The following is a 9,297-nucleotide window of genomic DNA, read 5'->3' as shown; positions in this document are numbered from 1 at the left end:
GACTATATTCCTTATATGTCTACCATGTTTTATCAATATCCGACAATTTTTTAATGAGTTATGTAGCAAAAAATGGTGTGACAAATTGGTTCATGCTAACAGATAGAAATATTTTGGATTTTTGTGTGGTCCATAAAGAAATCACTTTTAAGATAGGTCATAGTCGAAATGCATACAAACTTTCGTATAAATCCATTCAGCCCTTTTGGAGAAATTCTACTGACAATCACGTGTATAGGAGTAAAACATGGCGCAAACAACTGAAATGTTCATGGGCTTACCAATAAAAAAATGTTTGGAAACATTGTTTGATCATTTTGTAGTTAACTGGAGTAAGAAGGTCAAGAAACTACAGCAGATGCACAAACATTTTATGAGAAAAATCTAACTAAATTCATGAAAAATTCAGGTTTTTGTAAAAACCAGTGTTAAAATCAATATTTCAGATCATATTTGAATAGATTTCGTGGCATGTGTTCTAAAAACATATAGTTTTCTATTATCCCTTTGTTTTTGTTTGTAATTGAGCACAAAGCTACACAATGGGCTATCTGTGCTCTGCCCACCACGGGAATCGAAGACCTGTAAGTTTGCAGACAGGCCACTAGGAGGCTTTCTGTTATCTAACGAAACATATAACAAATTAACAACTTTTTCAAGAGAGGCCACTTTTATCTGTTCCCTTCCGTGTTACTTCAAATGTTTGAAGTGATAAACGTCAATGGAAAAATTACAAGAAAATCTCCAGAAGTATTGGAAAACAGCGAACACTGCACCAGCAGTCATATACAGTCACACAACAAGCTGTGAGGCCACTTCCTCTTACTCAGGTGAGATAATTAACTCATTGAAATGAGGGAGTTTCTTGAAGCTATTTTTCTTGTGCAATAGTGATTGTCAACTTACGATCCCCCAAATAATCCATATATTCAAAGTATGTGTTAAAGTAGTGTTTAGCTCCACTTGGTGTCTACTTGAAAATATTGATAATTCGGTTTGACTTTGATAATTTGTTACTTTATTATAGCTGGACGAGAGTTATAGTGAATAAAGAGGCAGTAAAACTGAAGCCAGCTATCGGTGTTTTTATGCGAATAATTCGAAGGTTTCAGAGAACGGGTTAGTGTTCTGAAAAATGTGAGAAAAGTATTAAATATACTTATGGTTTGTAATCGTAAAGAAATACAAAGATATGCTTTAAAACTCTCGCACTTACAGTAGTGAGTAGTGCATATAAAATAGAATTAACGTTATCTTTATTAGGCTATTTGTTTTTATTATTTAGTTTATTGTACTTCTCATTCTTTCAGGGTCCTAAACAGAGTTCATTAGGTTTGAAAATTTGTGTAAACAGAGCATAATTTCTTGACAACTGAACAAGTTCCGCTCCCATGTTTTTAGTTTGGTTTTCCTTTCAGAACAAGCATAGTGTTGTACTACAAAACGAAAAAATTTATCAGTAACATTTTATCAAATGGATATATGACCTTGTGCTCTATTGTACAAGTATAATATGGGGTACGTAATTCGTGTCATTAATACCCCAATGTCAGTGAAGAAAACCACAATAGATCCAAATTTACAGAGAGGGGCTTTTTGGCGTAAATTGTTTTGTTTGTTTTTTGAATCTCGCGCAAAGCTATACGAGGGCTATCTGCGTTAGCCATCCCTAATTTTACAGTGTAAGACTATAGGGAAGGCAGCTAGTCATCATCACCCACCGCCAACTCTGGGCTACTCTTTTACCAATGAAGAGTGGAATTGACTTGAAACTTTCTATTCTTTTGTTTTAGCAGTTCATTGAACAGCTAATTTTCATCTACATCGCAACATTTTTTATTTATTTTATTATTATCTCTCTTAATTATTAAGACCTAGTATTCATCTCTGTCTTCTTTTGTAATTCATTTTTTCGTTTTACCTTTTAAGGTACTGTTCAATGTGAATTCATAATAGATGAGAAGGAAGAAGCAGTAGTAGGCTCAATTAAAGTTAATGTAATGTATTTAAACCTTTATAGTCAACGTAGAAGAATTTTATTAAAAATAGGATTATATTAACTCTTATTATCTTAATAATATCAAAAATGCTGAATATTTGGTTATGGTTAACTGCTTTTGTTACCTAATATTATCAAAGCAACTTACCTTTTGGATTAGACTTAGTGTAGTATAGTTACGTACTGAAAGAAATAATCGTACGGGTAACCCAATGGAAGACCAAACAATTGGAAGCAATTTACCTGTGTTGGCAGGAAATAAGCTTATATTTGGCCATGAAAACATCGTATCTAAATTATTTAGCTTAGCTAAGTTAAAAACAGGGTTATTATAGAAGTTACGACGCAAAATACAGAAAGAGAAGCAAACTGAGGTTGGCGAAAAAGAAAAACTCGTAGCTAAACGGTTCCTGTTTTCATTAAACTCATTATTGAAGAAAGTAATGATTTATCTTCAAATAAAAAAGAAAGTTTACCAGATATCAGAATAGTAGTTGATAAAGATGAAAATCAGTTGATTGGATATACTTCACGAGGTTTAGTTTCAGAATTTCTTGAGAGTTTTCCATTTCGAACGTTTATATTAATAATTATTCTTATAAATTCATTTGTGGTTGGCTTACAATCAAATGAGAAAATATCTCAAGACTATGCATATCTTTTTGCTATTTTCGATCAGATAATCTTACCAATCTTCGTTTTCGAAATCGCTCTGAAGTGGTTTAACGATTTTTGGTCTTTTTGGAAAGATGGTTGGAATGTTTTTGATTTTATTATTATTTCATCTCTTTTGTTAGGGCCATCTCTATCACTTCTAGGAACCGGTCGTATCCTCAGAATATTAAGAGTTGTTAGAGCTTTTCGTAGCGTCAATAGTATTGGAGTTTTATCTGGTTTATCACTTGTGATCCAAACAATTTTTCAGTCAATCCCAGATATAAGTAACCTTGTTTTGGTTCTTCTTATAATTCTCTGTGTTTCAGGAATCGCTGGATTAATTATATTTGGAGATACTGTTCCAGAGAAATACTTTAGAACCTAATACTTTTGAGTATTTATCGGAAAGAAAGCTCATGAATTGTCTTATGAATGATACTGGTGATGTTGAAAGAAAACTTGTCAAAATATACTGAAATTCGGTGAGATATAGATCTAATTTACGACATGGTGAACGATGTCCAAAATCTTCAGTCTCCATTTCAGAAGTCAAAAGATTCACTAACGAAAAAGATGAAGTCTGAGGTTTCACAAAATATACCTGATGTGACAGACTTGAAATAATTCGAAATGAAGAGAGATATAATATCTTATCAGAATACAGAAGAAGAATCTAGTTAAACATAGTAGTTTTGGTTTACATAATATTATCAAAGACTGCGCTCAGGTTGTTGAAGAGAAGAACACATTGCTAGCTCAGATGAAGCCCAAGAGCGTAAGTAACCAGAGAACAAAAAAGAAAATTCGCATAAAAAGATAAATGGACATTTACCTTTTCATAGATTTTTTACTTGTTATATTTGCACATTACAAAAATAAATACTGTTAATATGGAAAGAAAATGATGTTCGGTATGGCCAAGCGTGTTAAGGAGTGCGACTCCTAATTTAATGGTCGCGGGTTCGCATCCCCCTCGTGCAAAACATGCTCGCCCTCTCAGCCGTGGGGGCGTTATAATATGACAGTCAATCCTACTATTCGTTGGTAAAAAAGTAGCCCAAGAGTTGGCGGTGGGTGGCGATGATTAGCTGCTTTCTCTCTTGTCTTACACTGCTAAATTAGGGACGGCTAGCACAGATTGCCCTTGAGTAGCTTTGTGCGAAATTAAAAAAAAACAACCCAAAGAAAACGGTTTGATTTTTTTGTTGACGTTTTACTTTTAATAGTTTCAAATGACCCAGGAGGACAGAAATTGAAAGAAGGAAAAATTGGTAGAGAAAAGAAAATTTTTGCATAAATCTATTAAGAAATGCGTGTAAGGTACTGGATTTAGGTAAATGTGACGTTAAAAATGCTAAACATTTTAAAATCACATCAATCACTGATAGTACACCTGCGAATACAATATAAATGGTTGATTTTATATTTGAAATAACACTAAAAAAGACGCTCTTTCAGCCGATTTTGTATTTTAGCTCATATGATACGTAGGGCACTTTTTCAAGTTGTGATGTTGCATAGTTGTAATATATGTTTTTACTTCTATCAAAACGCTCCTTTTATGTTCAGTAACATTAGTTATGCTAGGTATTTATTTTTGCTTAGAAATGGAAATCATAACTTAATTCTAAAATTTGAAAACAAGTAAAACAGGGAAGTTATGTGGAAATCAACTTAAATCAACCTAACGTGCTCATTGTGTCATTTATAAAACGTGTACCAGTTTTTTTGTTTTGTTTTTTACTTACGTTGATTTTGTTTGTTCATTGAAATGTGATTTTGGTTTTTGTTCATTTTGATTGAACGCACAATATTTCACGATACGAATTTAGGTGTCGAGTAGAACACTTTTAACTTTACTCAACGCTTTTTTATCGTTTACTATTGGCTACTGTCATACTTTTGATCGGCTCAAATTCACGATACGAATTTAGGTGTCGAGTAGAACACTTTTAACTTTACTCAACGCTTTTTTATCGTTTACTATTGACTACTGTCATACTTTTCATAATAGTATGTTGTTATTCAAACTATTTTAGTTGTCACTAATGTGTAAAAATTAAAAACAACTCATTGTTATGATAAAAATAGTCTTATGATTTTTTAAAAAACAGTTCTGTAATAATTTTTAGGTTTTATTAATTAAAAAAAAACAGTCTACTTATTTCAAGTTACTTACCTGGTTTGATCTTTGAAATTCAAAGTAACCAGTAAATTTTCAGTTATAGTGATACTACCTGGAGGTAGTCCGCGGAAGGTAGTACAGTAAGCAGTACTCTAGGGTTCGTCTCATCGTGGTGGCATGGCGTAAATAGCCCATTGTTTAGTCTTGCGCTAATAATCAAACGAAACGAAAGAAGACTGATCGAAATTTCACATAAGTGTTATCTTTTTTTATAACTACTAATTTGAGACGTACTCAGTTGTGTTTAGTGAACAATACCATAGCAACAACTGTAGTATCGGATTTTGATCAATAAGGGTGCCAAGTGATAACACTTCAAAAACATATGTACTATGATCACAATGAAATGACTTGAGTACGTCTATAAAATGAAGATAGTCCTTATAATTGTGATCAGTAGGAAATAACTTGAGTAAGTATATAAAATGAAGACAGCCCTTTTAATTATGATCACGAGGAAGGACTACACGTTATAAACTACGAAACGTAAGTTCATAAGTAAAGGTTTTCTTAGTATATTAGTACATCAATTTGATTATCTACTAAAAAAGAAAAAAACTGATAAATTGAGGACTGATTAAAATTTTGAACAAAGTAATTTTTGTAATTAAAATCTGGTTTCGATAAAACCTGGTACGAGTATTAGCTTTTAAAGAAATGCAGATTTATTGCAACAGATTAATTAAATTTAATAATCTGTGCTGCAGCTTCGGAATATGTAGAAAGTCAGTTACTTTATAACTATTAATTAACTGAACATAAGTATTTATATTTTGATAAAACTTCTTCCAAAAATTGAAACACCACAGAGCAGTATATTATTAATATTTGTGCACTGAATGTCAGAAGAACCAAAAGAAAAATAACAAAAACAATTATGGATTAAAGGTTTAAGGTTCGAGACGTAATAGGGCAAAACATCCTCTGCACTCTTAGCTGTGGATGCGTTATAAAAGTATCAATCAGTTCCATTATTTAGTCCAATAAGATGTATACAACCTTCATGGCGGCGGGTGCTGCTGACTAGTTGTCATAATACAGTTAATAAAATGTGCATCCATTACGTAATTTACTAATAAGGTTCTCGCGCAGCTTTCATTCTTAAATAGATGAACACAGTAAAAATCTGATAGTATTTACAATTTTTCGTGTTGTCACAAAAAGGAAAATGTTAATGACAGACGCACAGCACGCGTTCTGGAGTAGAGTTCTTTACCGGTGTAGTACTCACCACGTACAGTATATGTTCGAAAAACCTGCAATGGATTTTGCTACTAGTTTTCCCAGTATAGTATTCATCAAATACAAAACATGGTCTGCAATCCTGGAATAAGGTTCTTTACCAGTTTCTACTGTGTACTATTCTCAACATACAGAATATGTTTATAATCCTGGAGTGAAGTTTTCTGCAATTCTCTTCAATGCTGCTATATAAACAAGGTTTTTGTCATTGCATTGTCCAAATCTTTCGTATCGTATAATTGGACAGTCTTTCGCATCAGGTAGATGGTTTGAGAAAAGATAGTTAAAATGTGTTTGTCTAAGTTTGACCTCACCGTCATATGTAGAAACTTGTTATAATATAAATTATTTTTTATGCAAAAGTGATTAACCATGATCTTGAGAGTGAACACGCATAGGCAGCAGAAAAAAAGTTGTTCTTATATGTGTGTCTGTTTGTTCGAAACAATGGGCCCCTATGATCAGGTACACTTTATTTGCTATGTTAAGTGTGACCATTTAATTCATATTTGAAACAGATACTTACACTGATAATTATGTATTCAAAAGGGCACTTTGCTACCGATTGATGCTTATAAGAATATGACTTTTCATGGAGAAAGTGGTTTCAAGGGTAGGAAAGGATCCTGAACACGATTCTTGCGACTCAAGCTCAATAGTGTACGTTAGCTTCCGAAATTATAGAATTCTGAGAAGTTACGAATGAAAACGAAGAAAATATAATATGTTAATCGAACTATGTGAGAATTTCATATAAGATCACTTCTAAGTCTGTTTCGCTAGAACCATTATTGAGGTTGAAACAACCAATTATTGTTTGTTTGATTTGAATTTTACGCAAAGATACATGAGGACTGTCTGCATTATCCGTCCATAATCTATCAGTGTAAGATTAGAGGGTAGGTATTACCACCTACCGTCAACTATCCTGGGCAACCCTTTCATCAACGAATAGTGGGATTGACTGTACCGTTATAATGTCCCCACGGCTGAAAGGGCGAACATATTTTGTGTGATGGGGATTCAAATCCGCGACTTTCAGATTAGGGAGTCGAGCGCCCCTAAGTACCGGGCCATGCCAGGCTCAACAACTAATTAACATCTAAGTCAAATCGTAATGTGACATGAACTTAAGAACGCAGAATTGTTGTAAGTGAAATAAATAGTTAGAATTATGTTGATACGTTGAGCAGTCAACACCAACAAATTTATAGTCGTAACTTAATGTTCTGCAGGAATCGAAATTTGTACAACAGACCAGTTTACACAACTGACAGCCAGGTGTGTGACATACAGGGGGAAATGACAATTTTTCTAGAATTAGAGCGACCACTGATATGCAATTTATTGTTAATATGTAGTTTATTAACCATATCTCAGGTAATTATACTTAAATGGACGTGTATTTTTATGTATCAAAATGAAAATGCTGTATTTTATGGTGTCTGTGCTAATCATAACTTTAAAAGGAATGTTAGTTTCCACAGGATATCCAACAAATCCAGGAACACAACCGTCATACTTGTATTTGTTATATCCATTGCTGACGACGCGTTTTGTTCAATACAGAGTTCTTCAGACCTGTTGGAATACAATGAACATAGTAGTGGTCCGACACTATGTAACAACTTTTCACATGACTATGTACTATAACCACTGAATATATGTTGATTAAAACGAACATACTACTTTACAACATTTTGAAAAAAAAATTATACAGAGTTCACACACTTTATTATTCTGATAACATATAAATAAAATTTAAAAAATGACTAGTTGGGGCATAATTTCACACCTTTATTTTGGGGTTTCTGTTGATTTGGAACCAATTCAGTGGTTGATAATTGTTACATAAACTAGCATATAACCTGTCTGTAATGCCGGGGCAAACATTACCACCTCCCATCATAGGACAAAATAAATTGAAATAAATGAATTTTGCGAAATCAAGCTTTACCAACAAAGAGGTTTGCTTGCTTGCTTTCTCCTTGTCTGGTTTTTGGTCTTATAGACCAGGGAAGGTCAGGATCGCTTGTACGTCTTCCTTCTGTCAGGGATATTAATTTATTTTCTTTAGGTTGATGATGGTAAATCAACACGCAGGACGAAGAAAATAGCACTTGCTCTGACTCTTTTCAGGGCGATTGTCCATGTATATATTAGTTATTATTAATAAATGTCAGACCCTATTCTTAGGCACTAAATATCAACGTTAAACTGGCATGGGTTTTAAAGTCTAGTAACTGGTAGCCTAATGACATTCATATTCTTAAAATAAATATTAATGGGGAAGAGGTACTTAGGTCTATTTCTATCATGTATGTAATAGCGATCAAGGTTATATGATAAATCTTTTTTTGTCAATGTTTTTGAAAGTAATTTAAAGAATTATGCAAGAGTCTATCGGCTTTGGCTTGAATATTTGGGTATGAATTTTGATGAGGTGCTGCGAGGAACGTTATATGCTGTAGTAATAATTGAATTTTGTATTGTCTGTATTTTGTTTTTGTGTTTAAGTGCTATATTTAACCATACTGTGCATGTATATTCTATGACTGGTCTTATGTATGTTTTTGTAGATTTTAATTATATTATCTGGTGAAGTTCTTTGGTTTTTGCCTGTTATACTTCTTGCATAATTTTCGCATTTCCAAACTCTGGTGGCCCGGCATGTCTAGGTGGTTAAGGCATTCGACTTGCAATCTGAGAGCTGTAGGTCCGAATCCCCGTCACACCAAACATACTTGCCCTTTCAGCCGTGGGGATCGTTATAATGTGATAGTCAATCCCACTATTCGTTGATAAAAGAGTAGCCCAAGAGTTGGCGGTGGATGGTGATGACTAGCTGACTTCCCTCTAGTATTACACTGCTAAATTAGGGACGGTTAGCGCAGATATCTCTCAAGTAGCTTTGCGCGAAATTCAAAATAAACCAAATCAAATTTTGTTAAGTATATTATTTGTATGTCTAACACACGATAACTTAGTATCGTAGGTTAAACCTAGGAATTTCGCCGAAGTAGTGGTCTATAAAAGTGTTCCGTTCATGTACAGCTTAGGAGGATCATTTTTATGTTTGGTCTGTCTTGTGAATAATATTACTTGATATTTAGGAATATTTATTATATATTTGATATTTCTGGCAGTTTTGTTCCAAGTTATTTAATAATGGTTGAAGATTTGTTGCTGCTATGGAGGGGGTTGGGGGACTTTT

This window comes from Tachypleus tridentatus, chromosome 6 (assembly GCF_004210375.1).
Source record: "Tachypleus tridentatus isolate NWPU-2018 chromosome 6, ASM421037v1, whole genome shotgun sequence".
In the NCBI taxonomy this organism is placed as follows: Eukaryota; Metazoa; Arthropoda; class Merostomata; order Xiphosura; family Limulidae; genus Tachypleus; species Tachypleus tridentatus.
Note: the sequence above shows the minus strand (reverse complement) of the source record.